Source organism: Sinohyriopsis cumingii, chromosome 3 (genome assembly GCF_028554795.1).
Source record: "Sinohyriopsis cumingii isolate HCF-2022 chromosome 3, ASM2855479v2, whole genome shotgun sequence".
NCBI classification, from domain to species: domain Eukaryota; kingdom Metazoa; phylum Mollusca; class Bivalvia; order Unionida; family Unionidae; genus Sinohyriopsis; species Sinohyriopsis cumingii.
In genome coordinates this window covers 81,962,517-81,982,980 of record NC_142963.1, presented here as the reverse complement: position 1 = coordinate 81,982,980, position 20,464 = coordinate 81,962,517, and the positions used below count along the sequence as shown (strand labels likewise).

General features: G+C 42.6%; 1 pseudogene across 1 annotated transcript in view; it reads right to left on the bottom strand.

Annotated features, from left to right (window-relative positions):
* The window catches only part of LOC149803198 (sodium-coupled monocarboxylate transporter 2-like), a 48,207-nt pseudogene that overhangs the window by 14,356 nt on the left and 13,387 nt on the right, over positions 1-20,464 (bottom strand). Inside the window, exon 6 of the transcript XR_016419951.1 lies at positions 19,448-19,588. The product of XR_016419951.1 is annotated as a sodium-coupled monocarboxylate transporter 2-like (transcript). The remainder of the gene's footprint in view (positions 1-19,447; positions 19,589-20,464) is intronic.

The window sequence follows — 20,464 nt, the reverse complement described above, 5'->3', positions numbered from 1 at the left end:
CCTTTCCTGTGATCGATTTTATCCTGCGTTGAAATTCTTTATTGATTTGTTCTATTTGGTATGACCCAGTTGGTATTGTAACCTCATTCCAGTCTGGGGTCCCATCGGGCTTATTTGTCCACGCAAAAACCAGCGAGTTATTAGGTTGTTGTCCGTTAAATGCGTCCGCTCGAATATTAGGCCAACTGTGATATACTCGCAATTTTGCCAGCGCTATTTCCTTCACTGGAACCGGCGACGGGAAGTTCACATTGAATTCTGGCTTCGTTGACGTTATCGATATCATATTTGTTTGTACCGGAGTGGTATTCTCCGCGATCCGCTGAAGTAATTGAGACCCTTCGGGGTTCAGCGACATTATTATTATTCGTTGTCTTTAGTGTCTAATTTCAACAACCAGGTGGTTCCGGCTTCCAGTTGAAAATCCTCGATTTTTGACATCGCGGAGCTATACAACTGAACCATCGTGGAGAATTCAACATCGGATATGAACAAATTATCAATCGATAACGAGATCAACCCGGATAATTTCGAGTACGCGTCGGATACTATTTGATGTTTTACTGTATACTCGTCGAGTTTTTTCTGAAAACACGATGATATCTTTTTAGTGATTGCGTTGGCGACTCCAGCAATTGTTGTCATCGCGGAGATAGCGATTGGAACAGCGATCCGGGCTATCGTGGTCACCGTGGATAAAATAACACCGGTACCGGCTACTATACCCGACACCGAGTACACGACCGCGTCGATGGTGGTTATTTTTCTGCGGTATTTTTTTATTTTTACGCGGTATTGTTCGGAAAGCGTTTTCAAGTTCGCGGAGAACTCTTTTGCGGTATCGAATCGATATTGATGTGACGTCGGTGATACCTCTGATTCAATTACCCTGGTGGTCATTTTTATTTTAAAAGAGCTAGTGTTTTTAATTACTTAGATCCGCTACAAATTCCACATACCATGTGATGTTTGTCCTAAATAGACTGCTATCAACGGCCTTAATTACAAACCGTTCAATTGTATCCTTGTCAATGATTGTTGACACTGTATTGTTAAACCCGGATGAACTCGACGATGATATACTAAACTGCATCGCTGAAATCAATGTCAATCGATAAATGCCCTTAACAGTTGCGGTGATATCTACTGTATTCTGTGTAGGAGTAAAATCGAATGATCCATGCCGAATTGTGTATACTGTGTTGATGATGTTCTCATGAGGGATTTTTATTTTTTCGAATTGCTCTGCTACTCTCGGTAGTCCGTCTTTAATCGCTTCAACATCAGTTCTGATTGTTCCTATTTCCTGTGTATGCCCGTCTATACATTTTTTGTTCGCTGTAACCTTAGTAATGAGTGTATTTATTTCCTGTGTATGCGCGTCCACACCCTTTTTGTTCGCTTCAATATTAGTTTTGATTGTCATTATGTCTATTGTGTTCCTGTTCGTATTACCCGCGATCATTGCAATCTCATTTCTGATTGATTCTGTTTTCCGTCCATGTGAGTCTACATTATTTGTGATCGTTGCAATATTAGCGCTGTTTATTCCTATTTCCCGTTCATGCGCGCCTACATACCATTTGTTCGCTTCAACCTCGGTTTTGATTGTTTTTATTTCCTGTCCATACGCAGTGATATCATTTATAGTTGTTGTAATCTCATCCAGCTTGGTATTTTTTTTACCAAAGAATTTATCAAAGTTGTTATCGACCCTGTTAAAATTTTTTCGCAACGTGTAAAATTGACCCGACAGCGTTGTAAACTCCAAAATAGTAGTTTTTATCCCCGCAAGATTCGGTTCGGTTACCGTCGGGGTCCCGAAAAAACTAGCGGTAGTGAGCTGTATATCGGTAATAGATTTTTTCACCTGCGCGTCAAGTTCGGTCACCGATTTATCCAACCTTGTACAACCGTCTCGGATTAATGTTATCGTCGATAGATGTTCACCCGGTTTGAGTCGTCCGTCGCCGGTATACAACGCGATAGCGTCCTCGGCGGCATCACGCTGTCGTATTAAAACGTCATCCAGCGACACATTACTGGATTTCAATTTACCCTGGCGGTCTTGAAATACGACTATTTCACCTGGGTCAATACTGGTTAAATTCAACGTATCAGCGATTTCATCCTCGATTAGTTTTTTTATGTCATCGGTGGCGAGCGTTTCCGTGGATTTTTTTCAGCGCCGAAACCGGTCGTCCCCAGATATCAATCATCGTTATTGTAAAAAAAAACAGTGTTTCTAATTACCCCGCCGGGCCTCTACGACCCCACTAGTGTATTCGTTTACAACCACATGAGGTGGTTTTCGCGATGATGAAATCGCCGCGAGTACGTTCAATACCTCACGGCCGCATATCGGTGGGTCACTTAACTGCTGTGTTGGCAGCGTGGAATAAAAAACCCGGGCTGAACACGCCGGGGCTGAACACGCCCGGATATACCGCATAAACTCGTTCGGCGGAGCTAACCCGTATGAATCAAAATAGACGATCGCACGCGGATCAATCGCGTATGCAACCCAATGAGTTCCCGCTCCGGAGGACCCATCGAGGTTAATTATGCCGGTTTCAATATTCCTTGGTGCCGCCGGTAATTGATCCCTCATGAAAACACCTCTGAAGTTTTTTATCGCTAGCGCGTTTGCGGCGTCTATTAAATCAAAATTAGACATCGGAGTTATAGACTCTTGAGTTAATAAACGGTTCCCGGTAGTCTCAGACCCTTTCCCGAGTACCATGAATACGGGGTTCCCGGTAGTCTTAGACCCTTTCCGGCTACGGGTCGTTTTTTTTTATAGCCTTTCCCGGTTGCCTTTTTTAATGCCATCCCTGCCGCGGTTCCAACGGCCCCCAACGCCGCCGCCTTAGCCACTGCTGGTGCGGCAGCGGCAATCAACGCTGGAATCGCAGCTAACAGCGGAAATATCCCACCGGTCTTTTCCATGTTTTTAATTGCTGCGGCGGAAAAATCTATTTGAACACCCTTTTTATTCTCCATCGCATCATTGAAATGTTTTATTTGACGCGCCGTCAACGATATCTTATGATTACCACCCGCCATCTGCGACGGCTTCAGCGTTATTGTGGTCCCGCATTGTTTAGCCGACTTTGATCGTAATTTCTTGACTTGACCATCAGTCAACTCTACACTGACGACACTATACGACATTTATTGTAAACGCGTTTGTGCTTTCAATTACATGTTTTCCACTGGCGCATCAACGATTCTCATTCGTCCACCAACACCTTCCAACAGCATTGATTTATCGCTGAGAATGACAGCAACCGCTCTATAATTGGCACCAGCCGGGGCTATACGAGCTCGGAAGTGTATATCAACGACGGATTGTCTCGTTAAATCAAGATGTTCCAACGAAAAATAATAAATCGGATACAGCTTTTTAAAATCAAGTTGTGATATTTGCAAACCAGTGTCGACGTTTTGATCACGACCCATATATGACAGCAATCGATGGTACACACGTGCGATATGGTTGTCGCCGTAATTAAGCTGTATATCCTCGGATGGTTCCTGTTGTCCGTTTATTCTCAGCGAAACATCCCTGACTCCTAATTGATCAAATATCATATGGCTGTGTTCTTGACTGCCCAATCGTTCCCTATTCTGTAGCGCTATAAAAATATGACGCGGGGCTGAAACACCCTGTTTTGATGCCAAGTGCCATGTAAACGTATCGGCGACGTTATCCTCTTTAGCATCAGTTGTTACCGCTAGCCAACTCAACAACGATTTTCCTCCCTGTTCCATAAATGCTAACAATCGTGCTTCCGTGGTAACTGATGGAGTCAGCACCGGCATCCACAATGCCATTTTAGTTAAAACGACTTTACCGGCAGCGACGCCAGCAGCATGCCATATTGCATTGTTATCATCGCCCCTTCGCGTCAGCGCGATTGTATGCTTGGCCCCATAGATAACCCTCCTGACATTTCTGCAGAATCCAAATATGTGATGGAGTGGAATCGCGCATGAAAACTGCCGGTGTGGTCTTTTTAGCATCGACATTCGTGCTGCGAATCCTATATTGTAATTATTGTTAAGACTTTTTATAACAGTGAAATTAATGTCTGGTTTTGCTCTGCGATCTGGATTGGTTGCTTCAACCTGGTCAACTGCGGTATCTTTTTCCACTAGCACGTTAACGTACTGAAAATGATCAGCGTTATCGGTGGTGTCCTTTGCAAACATCATAGATGGGCCCGCCGATCTCGTATAATCGTCCGAATATCTCGCTAACCCAATTATCGTTGTTGCAACATCAACCTCGCGTTCTATTGATTCAATTTCTCGCCCGTCAATAAGATATCTGGCGCTCTCAAATAACGCCATGATACCGTTGTTGACGAAACCAACTCGAACACGATCGTCATCTGCGTATGGTGCATTATCGGCAGCATTTGTCACGAGTTTTCCCTCAATTTCGATAAACGCTTCACATGGCAGAAAGTATCTACTGGTATCTTGGACTTGAAGTTCAATTCGCGATCGTAGGACAGGTTGCGCTGCATAATAAGAATAATATTGATAATCGCGGACAGAATCATCCCTGCGCACTGGGGCATCCATATCAAACGCGGGATCAGCGGTTCGCGCAAACATTTTATTATTTATCATGTTGATGTTTTCAATTGCGATTTTCTTTGAATTCTGTTTAAGACCACTCTCCCGCTATTGTGTTCATGGGCGCGTTGGTGGATGACTGAGCCGCCAACGACTCTAGTTTTTCTTCCACGGCGTTATTTATTACTTTACTGACATTTGCAGGCATCACTGTCGTTGATGGCATCACCGGTGGTTTTTGCTTTTTTCTTCTCACCAACGACATTAGTTTGTCCCGCGCGGCTGAAAGCGCCTTTCCGGCAACATCTCCAATAGCACTAATACCCTTATCACGAATAACATCAATAGCCTTCATTCCTAATTGTTTGGCTAACGGCGCTACTTTTGGAGCCATTCTTGTAAATAACCCCGCAATGGTGCTACCGAGACCATCTCCATAGTACGCGCGGTAAACAGGCAATCGCGAGTTTACCACGTAGACGAGTACTGGTTTATCGTGGTTGTAGTGTATAATCATCTTTATTATAAAAACACCGGTTTTTCAATTAGTGATTGTGATCACCACCCCCTTCCCACCGCCGTGTGGAAAACCGGTGTTTTTATAATAAAGATGATTATACACTACAACCACGATAAACCAGTACTCGTCTACGTGGTAAACTCGCGATTGCCTGTTTACCGCGCGTACTATGGAGATGGTCTCGGTAGCACCATTGCGGGGTTATTTACAAGAATGGCTCCAAAAGTAGCGCCGTTAGCCAAACAATTAGGAATGAAGGCTATTGATGTTATTCGTGATAAGGGTATTAGTGCTATTGGAGATGTTGCCGGAAAGGCGCTTTCAGCCGCGCGGGACAAACTAATGTCGTTGGTGAGAAGAAAAAAGCAACAACCACCGGTGATGCCATCAACGACAGTGATGCCTGCAAATGTCAGTAAAGTAATAAATAACGCCGTGGAAGAAAAACTAGAGTCGTTGGCGGCTCAGTCATCCACCAACGCGCCCATGAACACAATAGCGGGAGAGTGGTCTTAAACAGAATTCAAAGAAAATCGCAATTGAAAACATCAACATGATAAATAATAAAATGTTTGCGCGAACCGCTGATCCCGCGTTTGATATGGATGCCCCAGTGCGCAGGGATGATTCTGTCCGCGATTATCAATATTATTCTTATTATGCAGCGCAACCTGACCTACGATCGCGAATTGAACTTCAAGTCCAAGATACCAGTAGATACTTTCTGCCATGTGAAGCGTTTATCGAAATTGAGGGAAAACTCGTGACAAATGCTGCCGATAATGCACCATACGCAGATGACGATCGTGTTCGAGTTGGTTTCGTCAACAACGGTATCATGGCGTTATTTGAGAGCGCCAGATATCTTATTGACGGGCGAGAAATTGAATCAATAGAACGCGAGGTTGATGTTGCAACAACGATAATTGGGTTAGCGAGATATTCGGACGATTATACGAGATCGGCGGGCCCATCTATGATGTTTGCAAAGGACACCACCGATAACGCTGATCATTTTCAGTACGTTAACGTGCTAGTGGAAAAAGATACCGCAGTTGACCAGGTTGAAGCAACCAATCCAGATCGCAGAGCAAAACCAGACATTAATTTCACTGTTATAAAAAGTCTTAACAATAATTACAATATAGGATTCGCAGCACGAATGTCGATGCTAAAAAGACCACACCGGCAGTTTTCATGCGCGATTCCACTCCATCACATATTTGGATTCTGCAGAAATGTCAGGAGGGTTATCTATGGGGCCAAGCACACAATCGCGCTGACGCGAAGGGGCGATGATAACAATGCAATATGGCATGCTGCTGGCGTCGCTGCCGGTAAAGTCGTTTTAACTAAAATGGCATTGTGGATGCCGGTGCTGACTCCATCAGTTACCACGGAAGCACGATTGTTAGCATTTATGGAACAGGGAGGAAAATCGTTGTTGAGTTGGCTAGCGGTAACAACTGATGCTAAAGAGGATAACGTCGCCGATACGTTTACATGGCACTTGGCATCAAAACAGGGTGTTTCAGCCCCGCGTCATATTTTTATAGCGCTACAGAATAGGGAACGATTGGGCAGTCAAGAACACAGCCATATGATATTTGATCAATTAGGAGTCAGGGATGTTTCGCTGAGAATAAACGGACAACAGGAACCATCCGAGGATATACAGCTTAATTACGGCGACAACCATATCGCACGTGTGTACCATCGATTGCTGTCATATATGGGTCGTGATCAAAACGTCGACACTGGTTTGCAAATATCACAACTTGATTTTAAAAAGCTGTATCCGATTTATTATTTTTCGTTGGAACATCTTGATTTAACGAGACAATCCGTCGTTGATATACACTTCCGAGCTCGTATAGCCCCGGCTGGTGCCAATTATAGAGCGGTTGCTGTCATTCTCAGCGATAAATCAATGCTGTTGGAAGGTGTTGGTGGACGAATGAGAATCGTTGATGCGCCAGTGGAAAACATGTAATTGAAAGCACAAACGCGTTTACAATAAATGTCGTATAGTGTCGTCAGTGTAGAGTTGACTGATGGTCAAGTCAAGAAATTACGATCAAAGTCGGCTAAACAATGCGGGACCACAATAACGCTGAAGCCGTCGCAGATGGCGGGTGGTAATCATAAGATATCGTTGACGGCGCGTCAAATAAAACATTTCAATGATGCGATGGAGAATAAAAAGGGTGTTCAAATAGATTTTTCCGCCGCAGCAATTAAAAACATGGAAAAGACCGGTGGGATATTTCCGCTGTTAGCTGCGATTCCAGCGTTGATTGCCGCTGCCGCACCAGCAGTGGCTAAGGCGGCGGCGTTGGGGGCCGTTGGAACCGCGGCAGGGATGGCATTAAAAAAGGCAACCGGGAAAGGCTATAAAAAAAAACGACCCGTAGCCGGAAAGGGTCTAAGACTACCGGGAACCCCGTATTCATGGTACTCGGGAAAGGGTCTGAGACTACCGGGAACCGTTTATTAACTCAAGAGTCTATAACTCCAATGTCTAATTTTGATTTAATAGACGCCGCAAACGCGCTAGCGATAAAAAACTTCAGAGGTGTTTTCATGAGGGATCAATTACCGGCGGCACCAAGGAATATTGAAACCGGCATAATTAACCTCGATGGGTCCTCCGGAGCGGGAACTCATTGGGTTGCATACGCGATTGATCCGCGTGCGATCGTCTATTTTGATTCATACGGGTTAGCTCCGCCGAACGAGTTTATGCGGTATATCCGGGCGTGTTCAGCCCCGGCGTGTTCAGCCCGGGTTTTTTATTCCACGCTGCCAACACAGCAGTTAAGTGACCCACCGATATGCGGCCGTGAGGTATTGAACGTACTCGCGGCGATTTCATCATCGCGAAAACCACCTCATGTGGTTGTAAACGAATACACTAGTGGGGTCGTAGAGGCCCGGCGGGGTAATTAGAAACACTGTTTTTTTTTACAATAACGATGATTGATATCTGGGGACGACCGGTTTCGGCGCTGAAAAAAATCCACGGAAACGCTCGCCACCGATGACATAAAAAAACTAATCGAGGATGAAATCGCTGATACGTTGAATTTAACCAGTATTGACCCAGGTGAAATAGTCGTATTTCAAGACCGCCAGGGTAAATTGAAATCCAGTAATGTGTCGCTGGATGACGTTTTAATACGACAGCGTGATGCCGCCGAGGACGCTATCGCGTTGTATACCGGCGACGGACGACTCAAACCGGGTGAACATCTATCGACGATAACATTAATCCGAGACGGTTGTACAAGGTTGGATAAATCGGTGACCGAACTTGACGCGCAGGTGAAAAAATCTATTACCGATATACAGCTCACTACCGCTAGTTTTTTCGGGACCCCGACGGTAACCGAACCGAATCTTGCGGGGATAAAAACTACTATTTTGGAGTTTACAACGCTGTCGGGTCAATTTTACACGTTGCGAAAAAATTTTAACAGGGTCGATAACAACTTTGATAAATTCTTTGGTAAAAAAAATACCAAGCTGGATGAGATTACAACAACTATAAATGATATCACTGCGTATGGACAGGAAATAAAAACAATCAAAACCGAGGTTGAAGCGAACAAATGGTATGTAGGCGCGCATGAACGGGAAATAGGAATAAACAGCGCTAATATTGCAACGATCACAAATAATGTAGACTCACATGGACGGAAAACAGAATCAATCAGAAATGAGATTGCAATGATCGCGGGTAATACGAACAGGAACACAATAGACATAATGACAATCAAAACTAATATTGAAGCGAACAAAAAGGGTGTGGACGCGCATACACAGGAAATAAATACACTCATTACTAAGGTTACAGCGAACAAAAAAAGTATAGACGGGCATACACAGGAAATAGGAACAATCAGAACTGATGTTGAAGCGATTAAAGACGGACTACCGAGAGTAGCAGAGCAATTCGAAAAAATAAAAATCCCTCATGAGAACATCATCAACACAGTATACACAATTCGGCATGGATCATTCGATTTTACTCCTACACAGAATACAGTAGATATCACCGCAACTGTTAAGGGCATTTATCGATTGACATTGATTTCAGCGATGCAGTTTAGTATATCATCGTCGAGTTCATCCGGGTTTAACAATACAGTGTCAACAATCATTGACAAGGATACAATTGAACGGTTTGTAATTAAGGCCGTTGATAGCAGTCTATTTAGGACAAACATCACATGGTATGTGGAATTTGTAGCGGATCTAAGTAATTAAAAACACTAGCTCTTTTAAAATAAAAATGACCACCAGGGTAATTGAATCAGAGGTATCACCGACGTCACATCAATATCGATTCGATACCGCAAAAGAGTTCTCCGCGAACTTGAAAACGCTTTCCGAACAATACCGCGTAAAAATAAAAAAATACCGCAGAAAAATAACCACCATCGACGCGGTCGTGTACTCGGTGTCGGGTATAGTAGCCGGTACCGGTGTTATTTTATCCACGGTGACCACGATAGCCCGGATCGCTGTTCCAATCGCTATCTCCGCGATGACAACAATTGCTGGAGTCGCCAACGCAATCACTAAAAAGATATCATCGTGTTTTCAGAAAAAACTCGACGAGTATACAGTAAAACATCAAATAGTATCCGACGCGTACTCGAAATTATCCGGGTTGATCTCGTTATCGATTGATAATTTGTTCATATCCGATGTTGAATTCTCCACGATGGTTCAGTTGTATAGCTCCGCGATGTCAAAAATCGAGGATTTTCAACTGGAAGCCGGAACCACCTGGTTGTTGAAATTAGACACTAAAGACAACGAATAATAATAATGTCGCTGAACCCCGAAGGGTCTCAATTACTTCAGCGGATCGCGGAGAATACCACTCCGGTACAAACAAATATGATATCGATAACGTCAACGAAGCCAGAATTCAATGTGAACTTCCCGTCGCCGGTTCCAGTGAAGGAAATAGCGCTGGCAAAATTGCGAGTATATCACAGTTGGCCTAATATTCGAGCGGACGCATTTAACGGACAACAACCTAATAACTCGCTGGTTTTTGCGTGGACAAATAAGCCCGATGGGACCCCAGACTGGAATGAGGTTACAATACCAACTGGGTCATACCAAATAGAACAAATCAATAAAGAATTTCAACGCAGGATAAAATCGATCACAGGAAAGGAATCAAAAATCGCTATTACGGTTCATGAACCGACGTTATCGTCGACGATTGAAATAAGCACACCGGGGTATATGGTTGATATCTATAACAGTTCAATAAGAACCATACTAGGATGGCCTAAGAATCCACCCGAGGACTTACGCACGAATGAGAAATCGTATCATGAGATTACCCCCCGGTATCTAGGTAATTTATCTACTATAAAAAGCACGTTATCACCCAGTTGGTTTTTATTTCAAGACAGGAATATCATGCAGTGGTATTTTCAGCATAAGGAAACTACTGAATCGGTCGCCATATTAACATTTATTTTAAGTGATATCACTGATATGTTTGCCGAGATTGATTATTATTACCAATTACAACTAGAACAGCTACGGGAAACAAAAGAACGAAAACACGTTGAGGTGTTAAATCAACTTATATCAGACATGGAATATATCAATGAACGAGTCGTTAAAATGATATCCGATAACAGCGATGGTAGTAAACAAAAATTCCTAACCGAGTATAATATCACAGAAGCCGATTTACCCGATTTCAAGTTTCCAGGATACAACGCGCCAGAACTAAGAAAGTCTCTTAATGATTTTCTCGATTCATCAACTTATATCCTCAAACACGATAACGGAGATGGTGGTAGGCATATTGCCCCGTACAACGTAAATATCGCATCGGTGATAGCGATCAATCTAGTGTGTGATGTTATCGAAGGGAGTTACCAGGTGGATACCAAGCAATCAAATCAAGCTCAACAGGGATATATCCTTTATTCATTTTCACCAACAGCCCCTCCGGGATTTTTGATCATTGAGAGTCCGATTAATCCGGTCTATATGCGATGCCATGATCGGTTTTTAACGAGAATTAATTTTAGAATTACCGATCAGTCAAATAACCTAATTGACCTACAAGAGGAGGAGTTAGTGATCACTCTGTTTGTAAGATCATAGCAGCAGAGGGGGCGATGACATCGACGCGGTCGTCGATGTGCTTACCGGACGCTGACGACGCTAGGGATCGGCGCGCAGAAGGTGTTAATTAAACCAAATGACGTCCGGACGATCCCCTCGACGACGACGTCGTTTTTTTTTTACCAGGCGCTGACGACACCGGATCCGCTGAGTGCAGAAAGTATTAATTAAGCCAAATAACGATTGGACAAAATGTCGGATTCGCCCCCCCTGCTGCTAGTGTCACTGGGCAATGCTAAGTAAAGTAGGTTATTCATAATTCCAGATTTCTGCTGTCCGAGGGGTAACTGGAAGTCAGATGATGGTCAAAAATAGGATTTCTGTGGTTGTTGTTTGAGTTGTGACTGTTGGCAGGGTGAGTGGCGTTGAACGCAAGGTTCCCGTTGTTACCGATAGAGGAGCATTGTAGGAAAGGATATGGGAGAAGGTAACCGTTGAAACTGTTCTGCAACAAAGGTCCATGATTGTTTGTCTCCTTGTTCCAAACTCAGATTGGCAATGGGAGAACCGAAGAGACAATATATCACAAAGATTTAGCAGAAAAAGACAATTTGCCATTAAGGCACAAGTTCTCCACACCACACACACAAGGGTTGTTTTTGTAGATCTTGCAGAGAAGAACTATGTGAAGGAGTGGTCACTGTGGTAGTTGGGGCTGTGTTGAAGGGCATGATGGTTACTTCTTTGTATAGTCGATGAAGAATCAAAACTGGTAGGATATACTTTCCAACGTACTTTGATTTCATTGACACAACGTTTTCGCACTTTCCGGGTTCTTCGTTCAAGAATGATTTCGATGACGTACACTTCGTCGTCTAATTTGGTCAGGCGTTGTAACTCGGGACAAGTAAACGTTACTTTTAACACATCGTTCATATCTACCAATTTGTATGACGGCCATGCACTCGTCCAGATACACGAAATAATTATGTGGTCCAGTTGGGTACATAACCTTTGGCGAAAGTGCGTTTGGTTTTGCCAGTGCGCACCCAATCTCATGCTGGGGACAACCTCAGTTGGGGTCGTACCAAACATATGCTCAAAAACGGTTACTTCGTTGTCGAGAGTCACCTCTTGGGGATTTCTGAAAAATTTCGTCGAATGGGTTTGTGTAAGGTAAAAGTGGCCTGTTCTTGTAACCATCGTTGCACTTGAGATAAACGGACATTTTTCAGTCTGGTTTTGGCGGCACGATACAATTTATGAACTACTCCGTACACCGCGGAATGGGACGGATCGTAGTAAATGCTAGCTTACACATTCTCCATTTTTAATGGGTTACCTACTCTTCACGGATGCTACTTTGAATGAGGTGAGTGGGTGGCTTGGAAACGGCTTTACGTTCTTCTAATTAAGTTGAGGGGGAAGGGGTCAACAAAGAGTTGCAGTCGTTGCAACACTTGACCATACCGTTTCATTGTTTCTGTTTCTGATAAATCGCCGCAATTGTAATTTGTGTTGTAACTAGGCCATCTCGGTCAAATGAGGATTCGGAGGCAAATGCGGTGTCCGTTGTTCTTGCCAACGATGGAAATCCATCCATCGTTTGTAAGGCACTAAAGTAAATGTTCGTCCTTCCATCAGATTCCAAAAGTCACCTCTGAGATCTTTTGACCACAGATACACATATATCTTCTGGATCCCACATTTTATTTTAACCCATCCCTTGTAAAGCAGCTCCCGTCATGAGTCCTGTAATCATAGATATCAATGTAGCTTTTAGAATGGGTGCATTAACATCTTTTTTCTTTTCACGGATGGGTATTTTCTTCTGGACCATTTGGCGAAGAACATGTCGATGAGTAGTTAAGGATTTTTTTACTGATGTGGAGACAAAGGTATCGTTATTTTCAAGACATTCAGACAAAGTTCGCACACGGTCTCGAATACGTCGTTTTAGACGGTTTGAATGATTTATTTTCGCATGGGTGGAGGGGCTCTGGACAGGCCGGACAACACGACCCAATGTTTGGCTAAACGAGGAGGTAGTCCTTTCATTTTCTTTCCTTTGTGAGGGTGAAAAGAGATGGCTTCTAGGGGTGATATCATTGTTTGTTCTGCGGCACACACAAAATACATTGAGGTCGATGACTTGGCAGACTTAACTTCTTTTCTGGCTATCGCCTCGTCAAAAATGTGACAACCTTTTTTCGATATCGCCAAACAATCTAACCCTTTGGTTGCTCTTTTTTCCCCTTTAGACGAATGGGTCTTTTCTGGGGTAGACGTCGACGCATGGCTAAGCGTTTTATCGGATGTCGGGTCCAATGACAAGACTATCCTTTTCCTTTTTGGACAAGAGAACGGATATGGTAATGATGTGCACTTCTTTCAGGCTGGGACGTCTTTGTTCTTTGCTTGTTACGGAGCATACACCAAAAATACACTGAAGTCGATGACTTGGCACGCGTACTTATTTAAAGTAGTATTTATGGATTAGTTGGCTTGGTATGTAACCAGTTTTTTTGACTAACTCTCATTATCGCCATAAAAAGAAGATCTTGCTTGGATAAATCCAGACAATTCTGTAACATTCCATATATCCCTTGGACTTTGATTTTGGGCGCAGGTATTTTGTGCGCATCTGCCACTGGAACTAAAGAGGAGGGTGTCACACTCGAGGAGAATTTATTGGAGACACATGTTTCCATTTATTCATCAAATTAGGAAATACACGTGTCAGATCGGGTTTGGCTGGCATCACCAGCAACGGAGAAGTGGAAAAACCTGAGTCTACTGGAGACGCGGTCACCGTTGCTGCAGGTCATATTTTGGTGATGTAAAGTTGCCGAAGTACCTCTATAACGGGTAGAAGCTGCTTTCTATGATGTTTTATGGGGGATTTTATTTAACCTTTTCTTGGGACTTCTTTTTCGGGGGCTGTGACCTGATCTTGACACTACTGCTCTTTTTCTTCTGGGTACCTTTGGGTCGGGGTGTGGCTTTTTTCTTAGGGATGACTTTTTGGGCATTGGAATCCCATTTTAAGAGAGAGCGAATGATGACACCTCATACAGAATCACTTGCTCCAGGTTTCAAAAAAGATTCTTTTCTTACTATCGATGCGGGGATCAGCCAGTTTCGGCAATGTTACCTTGTTTCTGTAAAAAAAAAAAAAAACGTTTGGTTTGATGTGGCATATGAATGATGCCTTGCAGTAATTGACGTGTAGTCACCATAAACCATCGTAACACTTCTCTGAGACTGGTTTCTTAGACACGTGCACGAATCAATTCACGGGAACATGAGACTGAAGGGACGTCATGCTGATGAGGTGTGAGATAGACACAAAGTGACCGAGGGTTCTATAGATTTATTTCGTTAAGTCGACGGTGACATGTACACTACATGCCCTCCTTCTAGGTACATGTGGTGATGAAACAAATGGGTTCGAAATCGCAAATAATCGGGGTGGGGTGGGTCTTAAATCAACGAGTAAATAGGCGTGTCGGGTTTGAGTGTCATCGTCGTACGCTAGAGTCAGCCATGGCGTTCCTAACAGTTTGGCTAACATTTGCATTTGCAATTAATCTCTAGCACCTTTAAACAAGACCACGTAATGATCCTTGAGAGTGATGGTGCGATGGACTTCACTTTGTTGAAACAACGTTTGGATAATGTAAATGACACTGGCATTATGATGATGCCCTTTGCGCCTAAATCACGGTTTAAGTTCTTCTTCTTCTCCTCCTAACATGTCGTCGAAGATGACCAGATGGGTTTGACTGGGGTCAGACACGATCCGTCGTCTTCGCTAGGAATGCCTTCCATAAACACGATGGAATCGCCTTGACGTTCTCATAGGAGACTGTACACCGATTGCTACTCTTTGTAACACCACACTAGACGTTGAGGTGGACGATCGATTAAATGATGTTTATGTTCGATCAAACGTTTGACAAATTCGGCTTTGCTTGAACCGCTGAGTTTAGCAATTAACATGTTAAAGTGATGACGAAGATAGAAGGTCTCCCAACTAGTACGATCTAAGTTTTCGTCGATGACTTTGAAAGTGGAGGAAGAGGGAACAGAGACAGCAGAGGTATCCATAGTGTAGAGAATGTCACTTTTGACACGAAGGCAGAAAAGACTAGAGTTTTTATACTTTTTTCAGGACACGTTTATTTCCAAAATTTTACAATTGAACACGAAAGACAAAAATGCATAAAATCCAAAGGGTTAATACATGGATACAATATTCATCAAAATGATCAAAGTGGAATATAATCAAGTCACTGTACAACATTTGTAGTGACAAAATGGTGGTGTCCAAGGGACACTGTGTAATATTCTTACAGTCTCTGCATCTTTTGACAGTCACACAAGTGTCCTGCGTCGATGACAGTTCTGTCCTGAAGGGAGTGGTAGTAGTTTTCCTTGGTATCGGCTTCTTCAGGCACTGTGGCTAACAGAGGTTTAAAAGTTACTTTTTTACTTGATGTTTGACTTTCTTATCAGCAATCTTGTGCATAGTATGCCACTTCTTTTGTCCAAGCTTTGAAACCCAAACATTTACAGTCATGTAGATCTTTCAAGTGATGGCGTAAGTCACAAGCTACACACACATCGTCATAAACATCTTCAGTGCCTAAAAGTTGAGGAATTTTTGTTTCCCCCTACAGGTCGAGAAGCATCGAGATGAAAGCGCAAGGCTTGTAACATAATGAGTATCTCGTGTACATTTAAAGGTACCACCTTCACGGTTTTGGATGTAACTCACAGTACAGATCGTAAAGAGCCCATAAGGAATCGGCTGGTAAACGAAATCCCAGAAAGAAAGTTACTAAGACACACACCACACGACGACCCAAATTCATGGGATACAGTTCTCGTAAAAATCGTTGGTATTTCACCACCGACTGAATACTGTCATTGATTTCCTCCCACGGCAATCATTGTCTCACTAATGATAAAGGTTGTGGCATGGTAGCCAGTTTTTATACCTCTTTTCGTCGGAGCAATAAGTGTAATTTCTGCACAGAGATGACCGTACTCCAGTGGCGAATTTAAATCGTTTAGTCACTAACTTGCACGTCACACAACATTCAGAAGTATCCTCTTGAACGAAGCTTACGTTGTGTAAAAGATTTTGCTAACCCTCTTACTCTTTTTCTGGAATTCGTTGCAGGAGGTGTACCTTGTAGTAAAATAAAGTAACAAAACAATCCTTCTTACACACGGGTATCTGTTCAATATCTGACCACTGGAATACTTTCACCAGAATCAGTCCTTTTATGGCCTTCAGGTACCAGTGGTGTAAACCCCGGTGACGTAACGGATGCAATTGTAATTTGCGTTTCACTTGTATTTTGACAACCTCGCAGTAAATCTTCTCTAGTAAACTATCCATCCAGTGTCATCCAAGAATCAGAAATCGCTGGGTCGTGGTCAATAGCCTCGTTTGTATTTGTGACTGAAGTAGTGTCCTCCCATAATCAGTCTTCGTTTACGCTGGAAAATTGCATAGTTTTAATAATGGAGAAATGATTTGAGTTTGCGTTTCACTTATATTTGACAAACCCTCGGTAAATGCGTTCTCTCAACTCCACAGGCAAACCACAAATGTTCTCTTGTAAAATTTCCATCCAGAGGTTACTAGGGTCCCACTAAAGGTAGGTAGTGACAGTGCGGAGATCATCAAGCATGTTCTTTGTAAGGGGAATCTTTCTGCTCCCACTGGTGAAGTGACACACTGCAACTGAAGCACATTACATTATCCCCTTCGCCGAAGTAGATAAATCCGGCTCTAGCTAATTCTTCGGGGGTAGGTCCTGCCAGGTATTTAGGAAATTTTCAATGGAAGGTTTGGAATCGACTTTCATAGTCGCAGTATTCAGGCAAACGCACAGGGAAGGAATATTCTTCTTTCACAGGTTCATTCCAATAAGGGTACTGTGAAGTCCGCAGGAGTTTGCTCATTTTTGGATGACATCCGTAGGATGGTAGACGCATGGTTTCGCGTAGAGGATGACATTGACAATGAAAACCAGTAAAGTGAAAAGGTGTACGATAGCGAGTGGCACCACTTTCGTATGCATCAGGTTTTACACGCACAACATCACTTTCCACGGTAGGTATGATATTAGCAGTAGTCATAGCAAACTTCCTATGATGTAATACTGAATCAATGAGGTAACTGAGTACGGCATCCCTGCATTCGCAAGTCACAGCATCTCACTCCACTTGAGAATCACCGAACTTGAATTGTGTTTGATTGTTAGAAAGATTTATCTTTGTATCCAGAATGAACTATCGTTATTGGACTTTTCCCATTTTTAATCTAGTCGTAATGAAGTCTCAAGCTTGCACATCTTTCCTTTTTATGTCTAGTTTTGGAAGTCTTCCTTTTTCTTCCTGGACAACGACACCACCTTCTCTAAGGTATCGTCATCAAAGTACTGCAGTTTGATGGGTGGCAAGGCCATATAAAGGTAAGGACAGCGCAGAGATCATGTTGTAAAATAACCGAATCTTTATAGATATATCGATCCATACGCAACTTCAGACCACAACTGAAACACTGTACTTCTTATCCTAATCCAGTCTCGGGCCCCATGTAGACAAATCCTGTTCAAGCTAAAACATTCGCAGTAGGTAATCCTTCCCTATCCGTGGGTCATTTCTGAAACGTTTCCAATCGACTTGCGCAATCACAATAGTCAGACGAGAAGACAGGAAAATGATACGGATTGAACCTGGAGTTCTCAGTGGGTCCCTCCATCGATTCTTGCTGTGTCTAAGTCATCCTTTTTATTCGTGACTATGGTCTTGGAACCTTTTTATATATCGGTGTGCCCGTACGGTAAAGTGAAGTGATTGGGAAGTCGCACTCATTTCTGGTACATGATTTGATGTACATTTTCCAAAGGTGATTGACGATTTGCTGTGTGACTAAACGTACAATCTTGTGAGGCAGGTAGGTGGTCACTCTAAAATCTTGCTCCTTTTCAGACTGCAAGGCTTCTTTCAAGACCACAAAATGCACTATTTGACTGGTGCGATAATTAAGAGTCAGTTCTTTCACTGTGCAATTCTCTTCTTTGGTCGTAACTTTTGGGACCGTCACTAGCAACACTTAGAATCTTGTCTTTTGGGTACTCGTCCAGGCTCCTAAACGGTCTCCTTTTATGTCAGGGTGACCTTGACCCAGGCGATCGATGTAGATGTCACTGCCCGTGTCAAAATACAGCACACAATCTCCTAACAGTTCTAAGCTTCGTACAATTTTAAGCGAGCATGGGCTGTCACGTAGGTCGCAATGATGACATGTCCAAATTCGTCAGCTTCTACAAAATCCAGTTCTTTTTCGTAATTGTTCTCGTCAAAAGATTTGGCCTAACGAAAATCATCTATCCTCCTTTCGTCGGACTGACCCATGGATGTCTAATCATCATGGGTAATTACCCAGATCACTGAGGGAGACCGTTGGAAACAAAGGATCTACGTGGAGAGACAGGTCTGCATGAAGCGAGTTTTAATCTACGGACCAGAGGTTAGACGAAGTTTGAGGAAGAGAAGATCAGTGCATTGCTTCGAAATGATATATATTCTCTTTGCCATATTTGTGTGTGTGTGTGCACTCCTACGTTTCATTGTGTATGTATGTATGTATGTATGTATGTATGTATGTATGTATGTATGTCTGTCTCTATTTGTCCCTTGAATAACCTGTAATCAGGTCAACCCCTTGCCACACTATTCCGGCCGACTGAGGTCAGCCACTTGCAACATTGTTGCCAATGTTCAGTACCGTTACGTAACCCGACCTGTTCCATTCCTATTGTCCGTATACAGGCCCCGGTGGTCTTGTATAGCTAATTCTCTTTGCCCGTATATCGACCCCCTTCACTACTGACACTAGCATGACACGCTTTACTAATTATAACATGGCATTACTGATAGCAGACTCTAATATAAAAAATCTGTACTACGAACAATATGGTCTTATTGACAGAGTTCTGTGTACTACTCACAAGCTGGCCTTATTGATAGATCACATTGATATAGATATGTGTACTACTCAGAAAATGGCCCTATTAATGGGGACAGTGGCAAATCTCTGAACTATTCACATTCTGATCTTATTGAAAGCAGTCAGGCATCGCTGACTGTAATACTCTCAGTTTGCCCTTATTAAGAGGCGACACTGGCATAACTCTTTCTAGTACTCACAATTTGGCCTTACTGAGAGAGGACACAGAAAGAACTCTCTGTATTTGTGCCTGATTTGTTCCGAACACTGAGCAGCTGTGAATTCCTATGTCGACAATGATGTTCCAGACAGTGTGATGGTGACGCGGGTCAGTATCAAACCTGAGAAAGGAAAAATGTTAAACGACGCCTCCCATCATGATGCTCAGAACACAATAATGAGAACATTTGTAAAAGGTTATAAATGTAGGTAACACACACATACACACACACACACACACACACATACACATATGTATATATATATATATATATATATATATATATATATATATATATGTGTGTGTGTGTGTGTGTGTGTGTGTGTTGATACTCAACATGTTATTCACGGATGATAAATGAATAATTCATTGTTAAAGATAACGTTAGTAAGATATTCACATTCTGCACACAACACGGTGGTATTGTAGCTTAAAATAGTATCAAACATCATATGAAAATTAAATATACTTTAACAATCATTTAGCTTGCATGGGGTATTCTCTAAATTTTAAAAGTGTATGTTTGCATTGCTGATTCGTCTGAAATACTCATCGACGTTATTGGAATTCTATTCTTATTTAAAGCTTATGTTCAAATTTGCTGATTCCCGAAGCAAGGTTAAATTAGATTTTAAAATCACCCCTTCTTAACATATTATACCCCTCGTTGTATCTAAACATGTTTCTGCTCTTCATTTTCAAGTCCTTTGTTAATATTAAGTAGTAGTCATGTGTCATATTCTTACCTTATTCGGTAAATTCGAATATGCATTTGTAAGTTTTCACGATTCTTTATTTTGGGAAATAACAAACAATGAAAACGTTATGTGCTAAAACACACATGTCAAAGTTGTTTGGTTGATAACCCCCTAAAAAAGTCCAATCTGAAAATTCACACATATAAAAACACACGTTTAAACTGTATAAAAAATAGTATTAAAAAGATTCCCGACAATGGGGGCGCTAGATATTGTCCGTGCACGTCTTATATGATCTA